The following is a 21,160-nucleotide window of genomic DNA, read 5'->3' as shown; positions in this document are numbered from 1 at the left end:
CTTTATATTGAGCCTTATTTTCCCTTCCTGAAACTTTCTCTCCTTAATATTAGTTCTAATTCCTCTTTGCCAGAAGGCCATTTACATTTCTCCATGAACTTTTTCTGATCCAACTTGAACATCCTCAAAAGGCTTCATTCCTCTTTCTTAAGGCATGGTTTTGTCACCTTACCTACCTAACCAAATTCCTCCTAAAACTTTCCAGGATGTTTGCTTTTCTTGAAAGCTGTGGTGGCTAAAACTGTACCCTTGGTATGGTCTGACCACAATATGCCATACTTCCTTTCTTTGGAAACACCCTGCCATGAATGTAGCCTACATTTGTACTTTTTTTTTTTCTTTAAGTGACCACACCATTGTGGTTAAAAAAAAAAAAAAAAAAAAAAAAGCCCTAAATCGTTCACCTGTGCTTTTGCTAATCACATTACCCTCCCTTTGTACTTTTGCATTTCTATGTATGATCCAAATGCAGAGCTGTTTAGCTGTCCTTTTTAAGTTTTGAAATATTCGATGTGACTTGTTTTTCTACTTGGGAGATGCTTCTTTCTGCTCTGAATGTGTCATTCTCTACACATCCTTTGTTTATCTCTGAGCTTATCCTTAGTAACTTTGTAACTTCACTGATTTATCTCTCTCTTCTCTTTCTCAACATCAGTAAACTTGCATCAAAACTTTGATTTTAGACAATTAGCAACAAGCGAGTCAGCGAGGTGGGAGTAAACAAGGGGAATGTGAAATAGAGATTTCCTCCTGCCAGAGTAGAGCTCTTGCCAACTGCTTTTGGTTCTTGCTGTTTTTGATGAATCAAACTGATTCATCAACTCATTTAAGATATGAGGACCTGAAGGTTTCACTTCTCTCCTACTATCTAATTTTCACTCCATCTGCACTAATGATAATAATAATAATGTTGTGACCACCTGGAAATCACTTCACATCCCCATAATTATCATCTCCTCTGTAAAACAATTATGTGACTCAAGTTCCTTCTTTGGGAGAAAATTTCAAGGAACTTCGTTGAAGGGAATTTGCTTGCTGTCTTAAAATATTTTAAGGGCTATCAAGGGTAAGGATTAAAATGTGGCTTCAAGAGGTAGGATTAAGGATTTTACTGGGTAGAAATTAGAGTGATGCATATTTCACTTTAGCATAGAGAAAAGAACTCTATTAGAATCCATGCTATGTGTAAATCTTGCTGGTTGCCTGTGAAAAGGTGAGTTCCCTATCAAAGAACGTGCTGAGACAGCAGCTGGATTTCACCTCAAAGGTTATGTGGAAGATTCTGCATTAGAAAGAACATTTGGAAACATTTCTTTTTTTTTTTTTTCACATCTTTATTGGAGTATAATTGCTTTACATTATTGTGTTAGTTTCTGCTGTATAACAAAGTGAATCAGCTATACGTATACATATATCCCCTATTTTACATTTGGTAGTATATATATGTCAGTGCCACTCTCTCACTTCGTCCCAGCTTACCCTTCCCCCTCCCTGTGTCCTTAGGTCCATTCTTTATGTCTGCATCTTTATTCGTGTCCTGCCCCTAGGTTCTTCAGAACCTTTCCTTTTTTTTTTTTTTTTTTGAGATTCCATATATATGTGTTAGCATACGGAATTTGTTTTTCTCTTTCTGACTTACTTCATTCTGTATGACAGACTCTAGGTCCATCCACCTCACTACAGATAACTCAATTTTGTTTCTTTTTTATGGCTCAGTAATATTCCATTGTATATATGTGCCACATCTTCTTTATCCATTCATCTGTTGATGGACACTTAGGTTGCTTCCATGTCCTGGCTATTGTAAATAGTGTTGCAATGAACATTGTGGTGCATGAGTCTTTTTGAATTATGGTTTTCTCAGGGTATATGCCCAGTAGTGGGATTGCTGGGTCATATGGTGGTTCTATTTTTAGTTTTTTAAGGAACTTCCATACTATTCTCCATAGTGGCTGTATCAATTTACATTCCCACCAACAGTGCAAGAGGGTTCCCTTTTCTCCACATCCTCTCCAGCATTTATTGCTTGCAGATTTGTTGATGATGGCCATTCTGACCAGTGTGAAGTGATACCTCATTGTAGTTTTGATTTGCATTTCTCTAATGATTAGAGATTTTGAGCATCCTTTCATGTGTTTGTTTGTTGGCAATCTGTATATCTTCTTTGGAGAAATGTCTATTTAGGTCTTCTGCCCATTTTTGGATTGGGGTGTTTGTTTCTTTAATATTGAGCTGAATGAGCTGCTTGTATATTTTGGAGATTAATCCTTTGTCAGTTGCTTCGTTTGCAAATATTTTCTCCCATTCTGAGAGTTGTCTTTTCGTCTTGTTTATGGTTTCCTTTGCTGTTCAAAAGCTTTTAAGTTTCATTAGGTCCCATTTGTTTATTTTTGTTTTTATTTCCATTTCTCTAGGAGGTGGGTCAAAAAGGATCTTGCTGTGATTTATGTCATAGAGTTTTCTGCCTATGTTTTCCTCTAAGAGTTTGATAGTGTCTGGCCTTACATTTAGGTCTTTAATCCATTTTGAGTTTATTTTTGTGTGTGGTGTTAGGAAGTGTTCTAATTTCATTCTTTTACATGTAGCTGTCCAGTTTTCCCAGCACCACTTATTGAAGAGGCTGTCTTTTCTCCATTGTATACTCTTGCCTCCTTTATCAAAGATAAGTTGACCACATGTGCATGGGTTTATCTCTGGGCTTTCTATCCTGTTCCATTGATCTGTATTTCTGTTTTTGTGCCAGGACCATACTGTCTTGATTACAGTAGCTTTGTAGTATAGTCTGAAGTCAGGGAGTCTGATTTCTCCAGCTCCGTTTTTCTTTCTCAAAATTGCTTTGGCTATTCAGGGTCTTTTGTGTTTCCATACAAATTGTAAAATTTTTTGTTCTAGTTGTGTGGAAATTGCCATTGGTAGTTTGATAGAGATTCCATTGAATCTGTCGATTGCTTTGGGTAGTATAGTCATTTTCACAATGTTGATTCTTCCAATCCAAGAACATGGTATATCTCTCCATCTGTTTATATCACCTTTAATTTCTTTCATCAGTGTCTTATAGTTTTCTGCATACAGGTCTTTTGTCTCCCTAGGTAGGTTTATTCCTAGGTATTTTATTCTTTTTGTTGCAGTGGTAAATGGGAGTGTTTCCTTAATTTCTCTTTCAGAATTTTCATCCTTACTGTATAGGAATGCAAGAGATTTCTGAGCATTAATTTTGTATCCTACCATTTTATCAAATTCATTGGTTACCTCTACTAGTTTTCTGGTAGCATCTTTAGGATTCTCTATGTATAGTATCATGTCATCTGCAAACAATGACAGTTTTACTTCTTCTTTTCCAATTTGTATTCATTTTATTTCTTTTTCTTCTCTGATTGCTGTGGCTAAAACTTCCAAAACTATGTTGCATAATAGTGGTGAGAGTGGGCAATCTGTCTTGTTCTTGATCTTAGTGGAAATGATTTCAGTTTTTCACCATTGAGAACAATGATAGCATTTCTTATAAGGTCCTTATCAATCTGACATTCAAGAACTCTGTAGGGATAGAATAACATGAAAGGAGAAGAAAGAATGTTTTACATATTTTCACGTCAGTGAAAATATACTTCTTACCTTTTAAACCCCTCACCTTCACTGTAGCAAAATTCTAAGCTCAAGAACAGACCCTGGTATATCCTCTCTGAAGAGTTACAGGCAAAATGCCCAGCATTGCTGTGCCAGCAGGACTATTCCAGTAACCCCAAATAACAGACTTCTCCCTTCCACCTTCCATAATGTGGTTCCACCAGGATAACTGCAGTGGGAGAAAGCTGGGTTTGACAGTTCACAGCACTTCAGGTTGGTTTGTTTATTTTTCAGTAGCTTACTGCTACCAAGATTTTCTCTCACTCATTATGTGCACGAAGTGAGTGGACAAGAGAGATACACTCATCACAGACACTCAGGGACAGAGGCTGATGGAGCCTACATTTTGGTATACACTTCCATGATTGCAGACGCAAAGAAAAAAGAACATGGTGAATCATGTCCTGACTCTTGAAACTTCTACCCAGATTCTGAGGTGATAGCAGTGGTATCATGCCACTTAGTTTTGTAATTCTCTGCGTTTTTTCCCCCTAAGGGATTACTAAGCATCCCAGACACAATATCTTTCACATTTCAAGAGAAATATTATCAAAGACATCTGTTTTCTTTTGTGACTCAGCCACATAAAACAGCATCAGCCAGAATTTACATGTTCAACTCTCCCAACTCTTAGAAATGGGAGAGCGATAGTACATTTTCTCCATACATTTTCAATTTTGACTTTTGAATCCTAGAAAGTTTAGATCTGGAAGGATCCTTAGAGGTCATCGATCTTCTCACTTGGTAAGTGTAGAAACTGGAGCTCAGCAAGAAAGACTGACTGTTGAGGAGCATGGGAGTCAACAGTGGAGCCTTTATGCCATAGATCATGTGATGCTTTTCCCAGCTCTCGTTCTAAAACATTTGTTATCCATGCTCAGCTCTATTGGCAGATGTGGTTATAGAATGCATACTACCTACTGCATAAACGTAAGAAGTAACTGAGATCAGTAGGGTAAGCCACAAGTGTAAGGAGCTACCCACAAGACCTGTTTTTTCAGTTTTTTTGGATTTTAGGCAAGGTCAAGATAAGTAACTAAAGAACAAAAGGACATCAGACACCTGAGTGGGAAGAAGATTACCATTAAATGTGGAACAAAGATCAGATAAAAAAAAAAAGCCAAGGGGAAAGAGCAAGCTAAAAAATTCCACAGGGACACTGGGATCTGTTCTTTTGACTGTGCATGCCAATGAGAGCCATGCACAACAGTATTTTGCCATGTGCACACATGCAGCCTAATTGGAACATTGTCACTGAGCTGAATGACACATGGTAGCATACTTCGCATGTTTATGAGCTATTGTTAATGCTGCCAACTTGATTATAAAGGAGCTTTGTTCCAAAGGCTTTGTTAATTGAGGCAACACTGTAAGGTTACAGATGGCTTATAAAAGATGCCAATGAAATTGGAAAGTTAGTGTCGAGATGCCTGGTTCATCACCCACCAAGCTCTCCAAATCCCACAGCTGGGGTCCTTTAACTCTGACTGTGAGGTGAGCATTGTCCTAATGTCTGGGGCCAAAATCCATTCACTTTTTTTGTGTATTTATCCATTCGTTTTTCCATCCATTTATTCAACAAGTACACCTACTTATGTTGGGAACTCAGCTGCATCCACCAACAGGCAAGATAGTCTGACACTGGCTTGTAATAAGTTTGACCAGACCCCTTCTGTGTAATCTATCTGTTAGCAATATATTGATATCTTGTTTCTAGTCTACTCACGTACTTGTTTCTAAGTTTATCAGATTAGTGTTCATACATATGTGGTGACATTTCCTCAATGTTCAATGCCTTTAGATATTACAGTTAAAAATTAAATGCATAATGAAGTAAATATGGATTTCCATTCACTATTTTTTATTTCATTGATATTTCCAAAGGTATAAGAAAAATATAACAAAAGAAAGAGGTAGCAGAAGCTTATAATATCCTTCAAGTTTTAGTAAATATTTGGCTATTGTCATCTGTTGTCAATGCAAACAAATATATATTTATTCTGTTGTTATGTAATGCCATCACCTTGGCTTTTAATGTAGGTTGCAAGAAACCTACATTTGGCATTTTAGATAAAGCTTTTATAGATAATCTTACTAATCTTACTAAAATGTTTTATTTTAAAATTTCATACTATAAAAAATTATATTTTCTGTCTAAGTAGCATATATGCTGTTTCTTTTTGATAATGAGATTTATGTATTGGATAATGTTTCCTTTTTTGCCTTGGCCGCCTGGAAACAGATTCAGATGTGATACTATGCTTATTCATAGAACCATATCAACCCTTCCATTTTATATGTTTATTTATTTCATTTTTACTTTGTACTGAATCTTTTATTTGTATTTAGTCAACAAATTTCACAAATAGCCTTTTTTTTCCCTAAGCCATCTTAAACTCTAACTAAAACTGAAAATAAATGAAAATGTATAAGGATCATAAAATAAACATGTGTTTACATATGTTAAATTGTCTAATAAACTTTGGATTTCAGTCATGATAGAATAGTTTTTATTATACTGAAGGCAAATATAACTATTAAAATATGTATTTTTTTTCACATCTTTATTGGAGTAGAATTGCTTTACATGTTGTGTTAAAATATGTATATTTTATGTTAATATGTAAAACAAGTATTCGAAGGCATTTAAGAACAAATAATATAGGCATGATCTGAGGGCAATGAACCCTGAAAGAATAAAAGCACAAGTATTCAGCTTCAAATTCACCTGGCAGTTCCCCTGGAAAGATTTTTTCATTTGCAATGTAGGGCAGCTAGGGGTGGGTGGTGAGGAACCTGAGCAGAAAGCAGCAGTCTTACCAGGAACAGGCGCCAGAGGTTGAAGTTTGTGGCTACCAAAGTGGTAAGGATTTAAGGTAAGAAATCACAGAGAAGTGGAAACCCTACAAGTGAACTCCCACATACAATATAAATATTTCATTGGAGTTTTGACTAACTCCAATGCTGGACATGTGCAGGACTAGAAATCCAGAAGGAAAAAATGCAGAAGAAAACAGTAGCTTGGAGACTACAGACATGGTCAGAGATTTAAACAACCATGAAGTGTTGGGAACACAGAGATTGGGGCTCAAACCCCACCAAGGTGGAAGAGCCTTGGTAAATACTCAGGCTTTCAGTTGAGAACCCAGAAAGGACCATGACTAGGAGAAAGGACTGAGGGTTGTGTCTTCAAAGTATGGGCAATGCTGAAATAGAGCTGACCTAACAAAGTCAAAAACCAGTCCTAGCAAGATCAAGGTGATGTGCAGGTATTCTATCTGCCTGCCTGAGGAAATCTTATTCCTCTTTGGAGAAAAATAACATTATTCAGAATGTCTAAAGTGCTTTACTCAAAATATCTGAAATCAAATTAGGAATTATAAAACATGGTAAAAGCAGAATCAAATGACCAAAACTTCAGAGAAAAAAGTAGATAATTGAAACAAAGCCATAATATAGTTATCAGATGGGGACTTATAACTAGGATTAATATGTAAGAAAATAGAGGAAAAGATAAATAATTTCACCAGTAACTTAAAATTTATGAAAAGGTCAAATGGAAATTGTAGACCTATAAAATACTAAACTAAACTTACAAATTCAATAAATAGTATTGGTAGCAGATTAGAAGCAAAATGATGGAAGATAGTGAACTAAATGACAGATCAGTAGAAAATATCCAACCTAAGCACCAAAAGGGGAAAGATGAAAGATAAAGAAAAGCATCTAAGAAACATATGAGACAATTTTTTTTAAATATAACAAATAAATGGAATACAGAAGGAGAACTGATATACAGGGAAAGAGGGAGAGGACTATAGAGAGAGAGAGAGAAAGAAAGAAACAGAAGTAATAAGATTCTAGCTGTTTTTCAAAACAAGTGAAAGGCATGAAACCACAATAAGCTCTATGAACCTCAAACCAGATAAAATCAAAAAGAATATCTAATTTACATAGAAGGAAGCACAGGGCTCATAGTACATAAGCTTATTTCAACACTATGAAGCATTGCATAACACCTGAGCCTGGCCATTAAAAAGCTGCAGCAATACCACTAGTAAACCACCATGTCCAACCAAGTCTTGTCTAGTGCGAACCATAGGGCTGGACTTAAACTAGAATTCCAGAGCCTGTGGAGAGTATTCATCCAACCTGGCCTGTTGTCTGAGATGTATAAAGTCAAAGGAACCTGAAAAAACAATATTCAGGGGTAAGGCATTCACCTGAATAGTCTGGACAGGGGCATAAATCAGACTCACAGAACTCCATGCATCTATGGGATAGAATTTGCATGTCTCAGACTGAGTCAGCTCTTGGGAGACACCAAACAGAAGGCAGATCCTGGAGACATTTCCCAAGGTTTAGAGGCCTAACTGCTAAGAACCTGTATGGGGTATCATGATCTAGACCACAGCAAAGCAGAAACTGAAGAGCTCATACTGGTTTAAATAATGCCCAAATGTACCTCTGAGTCCCTCCAGCTCTTTGCCCCCTTTTCAGTCTTCAAATTTGGAGCTTGCTTCAACATTATATTCACCTCTTCAGGTCTCAGTCTCTCTCTCCCTACCTCTACTTCAATTTTTGCATGCATAATTATCTTGTTGATTGGTTTCTGTTTTCCTAGTCTTTGAACTTAGAATTTGCCTCATGTTGAAACTTTGACCAATTTCCTGCTGCTACCAGCCACTTCACTGCCTCAACCTCATACCTGTAACCAACTTGGCCTAAATGTAATCAACAGTCTTGGATTTCAGACTCTATGAACTCTCTGGACCCATCAATTTCCATAATTTACAAGGGCATTGGACTTACAACCTTGGTCTGCTTTCTCAGAGGCTCTCTCTTTTCTTTTCAACCATCATCTTCATTTTGAAACTGGAGTACTCTGAGAAAATCATGAATTAATCATCTTTCTTTCAGAGGCAGAAGAATATCCAAAGTGAATAATGATGAGAGACCAAAACAGTAACAGCAACAGCAGCAGTAACAGCAGTGGTGGCAGTAATGTTCAGTGAAGCCTGGCAGCTTCTTCCTTATGAGCTGTTTCTAGGGTTGCAGATTAAAGAGTTTACCAAAGCCAAATCATTAATAGGTTCTGTGGTGCTAATCCATTTTTTTAAAATTTATTTATTTATTTATTTTTGGCTGTGTTGGGTCTTCGTTTCTGTGCGAGGGCTTTCTCTAGTTGCGGCAAGTGGGGGCCACTCTTCATCGCGGTGCGCGGGCCTCTCACTATCACGGCCTCTCTTGTTGCGGAGCACAGGCTCCAGATGCGCAGGCTCAGTAGTTGTGGCTCACGGGCCTAGTTGCTCCGCGGCATGTGGGATCTTCCCAGACCAGGGCTCGAACCCGTGTCCCCTGCATTGGTAGGCGGATTCTCAACCACTGTGCCACCAGGGAAGCCAGCTAATCCATATTTTATAGTTCTTTCAGAAGAGTTTCCTGTCTCCAGGGACACAGAGCAAGGCTCCATCTCAACCTCTTTGGTAGCTGGTTTTATCATTGTCCGGGTAAAATATCGAATTTGAAAATTGTTTACCCAACTTGGTACTTCATTTGTTCTTTCTTCTCTTTTGAATGTATTTATTTCTCTCAACAATGATTGAAACACCTTTATGTAATTCATTTACATAAGCTTCCTGGGACTATTGTTGAAACAGGAATTTTTCCTACTTCACAAACGAATGGGTAAGATCTCATTCCAAAACACATAACTGAGAAGTAGTAACATGTTGAAGAGGTGAAAACAATTCATTTGGAATCATAAGACCTTATGTTTGAGAATTAAATTTGTCCTTTACTTTTGTATAGGAGGAAGTGCTGAGAGAACCCCAATCCTGAGAAGAGTTTGATAATACCTGTTTAACTGAATAAATACAAATAACTTATGCAGTACTATTGGGGAGGGTGGTGGAACAATGGAAAGGAGGGCATGGGTTCTAATTCCAATTCTACCTTAAATTTGCTACATGACTTTGAATAATGAATTTAACCTCTATAGGCTTCAGTATTTTATCTTCTGAAATGAGAAAGCTGACTGGGTTAAAAGTTAACATTTATTAGACACTTACTACATGTCAGTTATTATTCTAAGCCCTTTATATTGAAATTATATAATTATTTATAATAACCCTAAGGGGAATGCAGTTTTGTTGTTGCACCCATTTAACAGATGAGTACACCAAAGGACATAAAGTTTAAGCAACTTGCCCAAAGTCTAACAACTCATAAGAAGCAGAGATGGGGGTGGGAGTGGGGGGGTGGAATTTAGATAGTCCAGCTCTCAAATCCATTCTCTTAGTTATAACCCTCTTCTGCCTCTTTATATTGTTCCCCACTGTTTTAGATGTTCTCTAAAGCCTTTATTCTAATTAATGTTGGATATAAGACTACTAAAACTCCTGTCAGGACTGTTCTCTATTAACTGAAGAAATTTGCCTTTTAGAGTTTTTCCAAAGGTAGTTCCAATAAGGGTGGCAAAAACACATCTGCAGAATCTGGCAATTACATATTAGTATTTAATCTCCCTATCAGCTTTTGAGGTCACCACAAATAAATTTTTTAAGATCAGCACATATATAAATTCAAATGTCCATTAGGAAGCACACATACCATCTGATGCAGCTGTCTATGCTATATAGAGAACCTAATTGAATCTCTAATCAGTATAACATGTGCTGAATTTTAGTGTTGTGTTTCTATTACTTTGTGATTTGAGATTTGCACTAGATGTTTGGTAAAAAGCTTACACTTCGTTTTCTATCTAGAAAGTCGGTGCTTATTTTTGGTCCCAGCGTTGATGTTTCAAACCCTTCTTCAGTTCAGGTTTAATGTGAGTTTTTTTAGACTTTGCTCTTGGATTTAAACTTCAATCTTGTGAGTAGCTAAAATCTGCACTTTTGTGAAAGTCCAGGAATTTTTGATGAGAAGGAAATAGGGAATTTCTAAATTGTTTTCCTTTTAGCACCCTTGAAAAAGCCACATGCACTCATTTACTTTTTTTCAGAAAGGCCCAGATCTAGCATCCAGAAATCATTCCCTCACATGCCTCACATGTCTGGTTGGAGTGTATTTGGATGTCAAGAACCGCTTGTTTTCCTGGAGCCTCCTGCTTTGGGAGTGCTGTGTATCATCTTCGAGACTTCCTGGGCACCTAAGCTCTTAATTTGCTGATTGCTTTTAAAACCATAAATACTCTGAAAGCCAAAGAACTCATTCAAAAATTCTGAATTTACCACCTTGAGTAAAAGCCCTCATTCTATCAGGTGACTCTCCTGTCTTTAGAATACTGAAAGAGTAATGAGAGGAAGTCCAGATAAATAGCTAAGCTTTTCCTCAGTCATGAGTAGTGTTCATACACACGTTATTCAAGTTCAGAAATTAAGACAGCATTGTGTTACAAATTATGGTATTTCTCGGGGAATTCGTAGATCTGTTTCCCATATTTGGGGCAGTCTAGTGGGTGATGAATACCTGGTTCTCAGAAAAAGCAGGTGGAGCTCTGATTTGCAGTGTGTGTCAATTTCATACTCACCAGGGCCAACTTCAAGCTACTGACAGGAGTCACAGAACATGAGACTGTAAGGGGTTGCCTACAATTTGCTCTTGTGAGGCACTGCGAGCTGGCTCTGGCACACCCCTGCTATCCCAATGAGAAGTTAAATACTGCTTTCAAATGATGCATGACAGTAATGAGTGTGAAAGAGTGGAAATCAAAATCAAAAGATGTGGCTTCAAGCCTTATTCTGCCACTGATTGTGTCACCTTAAGGAAACCCTTTAAACTCTCTATATCTCTCCTCTCCACTGAAAAATGAGGACAAAAACAGCTTTCTTGTAGGGTTCTCAGAAGGAGTTCAAGAGTAGCTTGAAATGATAGCACTGAAGATAAAGAAAATAAAGTAAAATGACTAATTAAGATTGTTTTTGGCGGGGAGGAGAGTAGATATAGAAAGAAGATATGTTAGATGTTAACTAGACTTACGTGATCATTTTGAAACTGAATCATTACATTGTACATCTGAAATTAATATAATGCTGTATGTCAATTATAGCTCAATTTTTTGAAATGATTAAAATTTTTATAAAAAGAAAGGAAAAGATTTGTGAACAGGAAGTTACATATGACAATGGCATTGGAAGAGTTAGCTGGCCAGAGTGTATATAATAACAGTAGAAGAAAATTATTCATGAATGAGACAAACTCAGACACTCCAGATCTTCTGAGGTGATCAGAGCATCACAAACATTGTCTTGGTCTCTTCAAATGTACTGTTGAAGGGAGAGTCCACAGGCCAAGAAAGGAAGGAGGAACTCAGAGCAAGCCTGCCATGAAATCCCTCAGATCTTTTTTACGCGTGGAAGTTGTGAAATGCTGTTTGCATATATAATTAGGGAATGAAGTGGAATAGATAGCTACAGCTCAGTTATAATTAAAGTATAATGCACAGTAAAATCGCCTTGTGCAGCCAGTGATGCATTCGCGCCAGAAAATATTAATTCTCTTTGACTGTGTTTTCAGCCTCTTCTTTGGGCTGCAGGGAATGGCTGTTACATCATGACCTTGATTTCACACACTCTTTTTGTACCAGAAGTTCTGTTTGCAAATTCTGGATGGCCCTGTATTCAATTATATAGCTCATAGAGTCTGCTGTTTCATAATGAACGCTCTATTGTTAAAATAGAGGCGCATGCTTCTTTTTAATAGCACAGAGCTAATGTGCTGCCATAGATATAGGCTCCTGGGTTAAGAATTCATTTATACGCTTTTCAGCTGCACTAGTACATTAGCTCTGAAGGATAAACATCTAATGCAAAAGGATAGAGTCTCTTTTTTCCTGGAGCTCAGTTGCTAGGAATCTAAGAAGGTTGAAAACCAGTTATATAGGAGTAGAGACACACATACAAATTCCTGAAATGCTGTGTGTGTTTTTCTCCTCCCTTCTGCATAAGCAATAATGCAGTGGTGGAAGCATCACTGGGCTGGAAGCAGATGGCTGTGATGTTAATCTCAACTCGGTTTCTAACTCCCTGTGTATTCCCAGGCAAGTCACTGCCCCTCTTTGAGCCTCTTTTCTCACCTATAAAGTGAAGAAGTTGGACTACATATCAATGCAGGCCTTTCAGGTTCTGTTTTCTTCTTCTTTCCCCCCACCCCCGAGTTTACCATATGACCTATTTCATCTATAGTAAATATAATATTACTAATTCTAATTTTTCTTGAGAGAAGCATGGCGAGGCAGAAGGGTTTCTTCCTTTGAGAGTTTATTTTATTTTGTTTTGCTTGCCAAAGGAGGTGAGATGTCAGTGGCTCAAACTGATTTCTGCTTTTCTTTTGCCAGGAGCCGTTGGACACCCCATGTAAGCAACAGGTAGTCACTTTTGGAGGTTTTATTCCACCCTAGTTTTTATTGCCTCCAAGAAAAAAGAAGGAGAAGAAGCACAGTTCTGAAGTCCCATTTTTTTTCCCTCTATTCTCTGACTTATTTAGACATTTCACCTATATATTTTTTCTTTAAATATTAAACTACTTTTTACTATTATAACAAAAGTGTATAAGGCATACTTTGGAGATATTGAGGGTTCAGTTCCAGGCCACTGCAATAAAGCCAAAGTCTCAATAAGGCAAATCACACAAATAGTTTGGTTTCCCAGTGCATATAGAAGTTATGTTTACACTATAGTCTATTAAATGTGCAATAACTTTATGTCTAAAAAACAATGTATGTATCTTAATTTTAAAATACTTTATTGCCAAAAAATGCTAACCATCATCTGAGCCTTCAACAAGTTATAACCTTTTTGCTGCTGGCTGTAACAATTTCTTAAGATAAGACAACAATGAAGTTTGCTGCATCAATTAACTCTTCTTTTCATGAACAATTTCTATAGCATGCAATGCTATTTGATAGCATTTTACTTACAGTGGAATTTCTTTCACAGTTCGAGTCAATATTCTCAAACCTTGCCGCTGTTTTATCACCTAAGTTTATGTAATATTCTAAATCCTTTGTTGTCATTTCAACAATCATCACAGTATCTTCACCAGGAATAATTTCCATCTCAAGAAACCACTTTCTTTGCTAATCCGTAAGAAACAGCTCCTCATCTGTTCAAGTTTTATTAAGAGATTGCAGAAATTTAGTCACATCTTCAGGATCCATTTCTAATTCTAGTTCTCTTGCTATTTCTACCACATCTGCAGTTACTTCCTTCACTGAAATCTTGAATCCTTCAAAGTCATCCATATGGGTTAAAATCAGTTTCTTCCAGACACCTGTTAATGTTAATATTTTGACCTTTTCCCATGAATCACAGATGTTCTTAATGGCATCTAGAATGGTGACTTTTTTCCAGAAGGTTTTCCATTGATTTTTCCCAGACTGATTGGAGGAATCACTATCTATGGCAACAGTAGCCATACAAAGCATATTTCTTAAGTGATAAGACTTACAAGTCTAAATTACTCCTTGATCCATGATGTACAGAATAGGTGTTGTGTTAACTGGTGTGAAAACAATATGAATCTCATTGTACATCTCCATCAGAGCTCTTGGATGACCAGGTGGATTGTCAGTAAGCAGTAATATTTTGAAAGGAATCTCTTTTTCTGAGCAGTAATTCTCAACAGTGGGTTTAAAATATTCAATAAACCATGTTGTAAACAGATGTGCTGTCATCCAGGCTTTGTTTTTCCATTTATAGAGCACAGGCAGAGTAGATTTAGTATAATTCTTTTTTTTTTTTTAATCAGTCATCAATTTTATACACATCAGTGTATACATGTCAATCCCAATCGCCCAATTCAACACACCACCATCCCCACCCCACCGTGGTTTTCCCCCCTTGGTGTCCATACGTTTGTTCTCTACATCTGTGTCTCAACTTCTGCCCTGCAAACCGGTTCATCTGTACCAGTTTTCTAGGTTCCACATAGTATAATTCTTAATGGCTCTAGCACTTTTGGAATGGTAAACGAGCATTGGCTTCAGCTTAAAGTCACCAGACGCATTAGCTCCTAAGAAGTGAGTCAGCCTGTCCTTTGAAGCTTTGCAACCAGGCATTGAGTTCTATTCTCTAACTACGAAAGTCCTAAATGACATCTTCTTCCAGTAGAAGGCTGTTTGTTTACATGAACAATCTGTTGTTTAGTGCAGCCACCTTCACTATTGATCTTAGCTAGGTCGTCTGGATAACTTGAAACTTCTACATCAGCACTTGCTGCTTCAGCTTGTACTTTTATGTTATAGAAATGACTTCTTTCTTTAAACTTCATGAATGAAGCTCTGATAGCTTCAAACTTTTCTTCTTTATCTTCCTTGCCTCTCACAGCCTTCATAGAATTGAAGAGAGTTAGGGCCTTCTTATGGATTAGGCTTTGGCTTAAGAGAACGTTGTAGGCAGTTTGATCATCTACCTACTAAAACTTTTTCCAAATCAGCAATAAGGCTGCTTCACTTTCTTATCATTCTTGTGCTCACTCGAGTAGCACTCAGTTTCCTTCAAGAACTTTTCCTCTGCATTCATAACCTGGCTAACTGGCACCAAGAGTCCTAGCTTTCAGCCAGTTCTGGCTTTCAACATGCCTTCCTCACTAAGCGTAATCATTTCTAGCTTTTGATTTAAAGTGGGAGACATGCGACTCTTCCTTTTACTTGAAATTTAGAGGCAACTGTGGGATTATTAATTGGCCTAATTTCAATATCGTTGTATTTCAGAGAATAGGGAGGCCCAAGGAGAAAGAGAAAGATGGGAGGAATGGCCGGTAGATGGAGAAGTCAGAACACACACATTTATCGATTAAGTTCACCATCTTATACGGGCGCCCCAAACAATTACAATAGTAACATCAAAGATCACTGATCACAGATCACCGTAACAAATACAATAACAATGAGAAGTTTGAACTATTGTGAGAATTACCAAAATGTGACATGGAGACACAAAGTGAGCAAATGCTGTTGAAAAAATGACACCAGTAGGCTTGCTCCATGCCAGGCTGCCACAAACCTTCAATGGTAAAGTGCAAATAAAGCAAAATGCAGCATCACTCAGTGTCCCAGGACTTCAGCCCTCACCTTTAAAAGATGTTTTCCTTTTTATTCTCCCATCAGAAAAATGAAACAAAAAGAAACCAGAGACAAAACAAACAATCAAAAGCCCCTCTTACTCTTTCTAAGATCAGCCCCAACAGTTAATTTTCCAGCCAATTTCCTACCGACAATTTATCTTAAACTAAATGGTCAGCTACTAAATGAATAGGTTAATGGAGCACTTGAAAATAATAAATTTACTTTCCTTAACAAAGAATGAGTAGAAAAGACAAAATTATTTTACTATCGTAGGGAAGCATTGTGCAAAGGACATGGTCTTTGAAGTGAGAGTCCTGTGTCTGGATTTTAGATACGGCACTACATTGGGGTGTGACCTTGAATAAGTTTTTTCACTTCTCTGAGTTTCATCTTCCTCATCTGTAAAACAGAAAAAAAATGAAACCTAGATTGCAAGGTAAGTGAAAGGATTAGAACTAGTAAATATAATGTGTTTGGTAAACTGGCACTCATTAAATTATATTATTTACCTCTCATCTATCTGATAGATTTTTTAAAATATGCTTTCACTCTTCTTCACCACTCCCCACCCAAATCCTTACCCATCTAGCCAAATTGGGAGATTTTTTTGGTAAAAATTAAGAAGTAGAAAGAGGACTGGAAATTTTCCACATGAATTCAGATGGGTTAAGTAGAAACCTAGGCCTCTGCTAATTTCCTTTCTTGGATATTTAACTGAAGATAACCTCTAGGGAGATGCAAACAAGGTCTTGGCTAAAACCATGGTGAAACAGGATCTCTAGGCTAACAAGAACACAAAATTTAACCATTTGTTAGAAAGGTTTAGATTTCTTGTAAGGTGGGGAGAAGGAAAGTTGGGATTGAGTTTGGGAAATGGGCCATTTAATTCAACTATATTTTATTATGTTACTTCCTAGGCAAAATATGAAACAAAACTGAGAAAACCACCATTACAGTTTGTAAAGTTTGTAAAGCCTTCACATTAATTATCTTATTTGATCCTCTAAAAATCCTGGGATACAGATAGATGAGAAGTTCACTTTACATGTCTTATTTACCTGGGAAGAAAAGAGAATATGCCATCTTTCCAAGACTTTGAAGAAGTAAGCAGAAGGACTTTCCTTAGACGCACACCTCCAGACATCCTATTTATCTTTCAAATACAATATAATAACAAATAAAATAACAATGAAAAGTTTGAACTATTGTGAGAATTACCAAAATATGACACAGAGACACAAATCATACCAGTGACCAGGCTCTGATGTTGTATTTTTTCCCCAGTGACTCCCATGTAGTATCTCAGAGCTTTCTAGCAGCTTGGTTCTCTTCTAGGGGTATCACTTGTCCTCACTGAGACAACACACAGAATTAAAAGAGAAAGGCATATGACCTCCTGAGGGCTCAATTTCCTACAAATAAAATAAAAACAAAGATGCCTGCCTAGTCTACTGACACCAAAGCCAAGAAGGAAACTCTGGCTCCTAATGTTAGGCCACTGCTCATTACAAGTCAATATACTATTTCATTTAAATTTGAGAAGAAGTTTCATATAATTAGTAAACATTTTATCAGAAGTATGTGTTTGTCAAAGGTCTCTCACTGTCATTTGGAGAAAATGCAAGAGTATCTGAGTTACCCTTCAAAATACAAAAGCCACATACATCCTTTGAAAGTCCCATTGTGGCTGAGTTATTTGTACCTGTCTCTGTGCCCTCATAGTAATATCTTTGCCTCAATGATGAATTTACACTGTATTATGTCACAATTTGCAAAATTGTCTTCCTGCTAAACAGTGAGCTCTTTGAAGGCAGAGCAATGTCTGATCTTCCAAAGCCCAGTATGGATCCTGGGACCTAATATCAGATCTATAAATATTTGTTCAATAAAATGAAGAACCATGAGAAACCCTCAAGTTTTCTTTTTCTGGTAGTACGATGGCTAGGAAACTGGATACAATCTCATTGAAAACAATTAAGTAACATAGAAAAAAATTTCTTAATCTTATATGCATCAGTGAGCTAGAGAACAAGTAAAATATCATCTTGATAAAGCACTAAGTGAAGGTAGGAACACAGGAATATGATGGAGTACCAAAGGTAAATTTCACTCTGAGGGTGTTAATTGACCATTGTGAACTTGAGCTTTAGTGTTCACAGTTTCAAAGGGCATAAAGAACAAAAGATAAAATGTCTACCCAATATAAAGAGTCTACAAAGATATCAACCTGCCATTAAACTGGGGTATCAAACACTACACACAGTACAAAATATTGAAACAAAACTAAACATGTATCCCCTCTCACCAGGATGACGTTAGGGGAAATCAACAGCCACAAACCTAAATAAGAGTAAAACAAGAAAACATCACTACTCATAATTTAGAATCTTAAGCAAATTCTTGTGCCAGTTTCAGCCTAAATTCATAGTACGTTATTGAGCCCAAGGTGTAGAGATGAAAACTTAATTGCACATTGACTGGTAATTCCCATAGGCACCTGATAGAAGCAAATGCAAATATTCTAGAGAAATTCACCTTCGTTCCAGATCTCAAAACAATTGTTTTGCTGCAAATAAAACTGATTAAAACAAACTGTTCGCAGTTAAAAATAACAAAACACACAAAGAGACAAGGCACCATGAGTGAGAAGCAGTAAAAACAACAGAGCAGAGCTAGGCCTGATAATAGGGAAATTATTAGGTAGAGTCTATAAAATAACTGTTTAGTGTTAGATAGGTTTCTGAAATGGTCCTCAATTATTCCCACCTCTTAGTATTCACTTTCTTGCATAATTTTCTCCCCTTGAGTAAGAGAGCCAGATGTGGTGACTTACTGTGAGGAACAGAAGACATCAAATGTGATGGAATGTCGCTTCCATGATTGTGTGTGACTGTGACTTCGGTCTTACCAGCACTCTCTGTCTCCTTGACTTGCTTGCTTTAATGAAGCTAGCTGTAATGTTAAAGAGCAGCTGAGGGTGACCTCCAGCCTACTGCCGGTGAGAAACTGAAGCCCGTAACCCAACAGCCTGCAAGGAACAGAGTCTAGCAAACAACCATGAGTCAAGCCTCGAGATGTAGATACAGCCCTGATGGATACCATGAGTGCAACGTTGTGAGAATCCCTGAAGCAGGGGACCCAGCTGGGTTGTACCTGGATTTCTGACCCATAGAAAATGGGAACTAATAAATGTGTGTTGTTTCAAGCTGCTAAGTCTTCAGGCAATTTGTTATGCAATAGATAATTAATATATTACTGTATTTAAGGAAATGAAAGCAAGCATGAAAAATACATGTGGGAATAAAAAAAGGTAAAGAGGAACCAAATATTTTTGAAAAAGTACCAAATAAATCTTTCTAGAGATTAAAAAGATACAAAAAAATACAACAAAAGCTTGGAGGATGGGCTTTGCAGCAGACTGACACAGCAGATGAGAGAATTAAAAAATTAGAAGATAAACTTGAAGAAATGGCCCAAAATGCAACATAGAGGGACAGACATAAGAAATATCAAAAAGAAGTTAAAAGAAAGGGATAGTGGAGTACAGTCAATATTTTAAAATACGCTGACTGATAACTTTCCAGAACTAATGAAAGACATCAACCAAAAGTTTCAAGATGGTCATTAATGTAAAAACTGGTGAATTTGTCTAGAGTCTGTAGTTTAGTTAATGTTAATATTTTTAATCTTGACAAATGTATCATGGTTATGCAAGATATTAACACATAGGGAAGCTGGGTAGCATGATACATGGGAACATTTCTACTATCTTTGTAACTTTTCTGTAAATCAGAATTTTTTCAAAAAAGTCAACTCAGTAGAGTTATTTGTGAGAAGGTATTCATTGCAGCCTTATCTCTTATTACATATAATTTTTCCCAATTGTAAAAAATTGAAGAAAAGTTGAAATTTTTATTATAGTAAAATTGCTAAGTAAGTGGGAGCATTTTAAGCCAATAGACATGTAGTAGTTTAAACTGATAATTATGACTATTGTGAGTATATAAAAATTTCTTCTATTATAAGGTTAAGTTGAAAAGCAGACTATTTATAATAATAATGTACATGTCATTATAAATATACATATACATATATATATATCTCCAAAAGTCATTTACATACATAAATTTGTATGCTTTTAAACAAAGTCTAGAAGGAAATGCCAAAACATAAAATAGTGGATAGCAGGATAATTATGTTTTTCACTTTAGTGTATTTATATAGTTTTTAAGATAAGTATAAAATGTTTTTGAATACCAAATACAGTCTCTCAAAACTAATGATTCTAATATTCTATTATTGGTGGTAAAATTTAATGAAAGGCTAGCAAACATAACTCAAAGCTTCACTTGACTTGAAGAACATACAGTGAATTTGGGAGGTTTAGTCCTTATGAAAAGAGGGAAAAAGTTTTAAATTGCTTAAGATATAAAGATATCTGATCACAACAAATTCATATGTTATCAGTTAATTAACTACTATAACCTGGCTTTTTAAAATAAAATGATCCTGGAACTAATCAAATTCATATTTCTAAGTAAAGCAAGGAAGAAGGAGGTATGTGTGTTTGTGTTGGGGTAGAAGATGTGGATACCCTTGAAAATCCCTGAAAAGTCCTGAGGAAAAACATTTATTAAGTATAACATCAGGCCAAATGAAAAAGTTTTGTAAGGAATTAGAGCAGTGGGCAGAGTCCATTGTAATAAGTTCAGTTCATTAATTCTCATCTTACCAGCTCATCTGTCATCAGAGTTCTAGAAATGAATTTCCTTGTGATTCATCCTTCAGCTCATGGGCCTGAATTCTTGGACACGTGATAAGCCAGGGTTACTAAGGCCATATGTCTTTCATAGTCAGAAACACAAGGAGACAGGCAATGATTAAGGCGTTAGATCATGACAGGTCAAAATCCCAGAGTGCAGGTGATGTAAAAAAATTTTATATATTTTACTTCCTTGGGCTGTTTATTTAGCTTGACTTGGTTCATTTTGTACCTCATTTTCAAACAAATTTAAGGCAGATTGTGGTTTATATATATTATCAGTTATTTACATAAATTGTCCCTGAAGGTATTTATCCTATCTTTTTTCACCTTGAAACTAGAGCTCCAATCAGCAATGTCATAATTTGTTACCCAAACACTAAGCCCTGATTATTCTGTCAGGATTATAATTATTTTAATATCTTTCCAAAGAAACCCACATTCACAGCACTTCAGTATTAAAATCAAAAGAGTACATTTTAAAAACGTCACAAACTTCCAGTCTCTCAGTAATATACAGTACTCTTTCCCCCAACATTTGAAACATCAAGTATGGACTTCATGAATGGGTACAACTAGTTTCAATCTTAGGACTCAGGAAAAAAATACTGTAGTTTCATATGATGATTTTTTTCTTTGCCCTTCTCATACCATCTAGTTAGAGATACCACCAGCCTGATTGTATCATTGCATTTTTATATTTT

The 21,160-nt window shown here is 36.6% G+C and overlaps 1 long non-coding RNA gene across 1 annotated transcript; it reads right to left on the bottom strand.

The window, feature by feature from the left end:
* Positions 1–1,560: 1,560 nt before the first annotated feature.
* Positions 1,561–8,735, bottom strand: LOC309629409. Its single transcript, XR_014245063.1, has 2 exons — positions 8,090–8,735; positions 1,561–3,534 (listed from the first exon to the last, which is right to left on the bottom strand). It is a non-coding gene; the product is annotated as an uncharacterized lncRNA (long non-coding RNA).
* Between the last annotated feature and the right edge of the window lie 12,425 nt (positions 8,736–21,160).

Source organism: Balaenoptera borealis (assembly GCF_965194805.1).
Source record: "Balaenoptera borealis genome assembly, chromosome: 5".
Taxonomy (NCBI): Eukaryota; Metazoa; Chordata; class Mammalia; order Artiodactyla; family Balaenopteridae; genus Balaenoptera; species Balaenoptera borealis.
The sequence above is the reverse complement of the archived record's forward strand: the minus strand, read 5'-3'. Positions and strand labels throughout refer to the sequence as shown.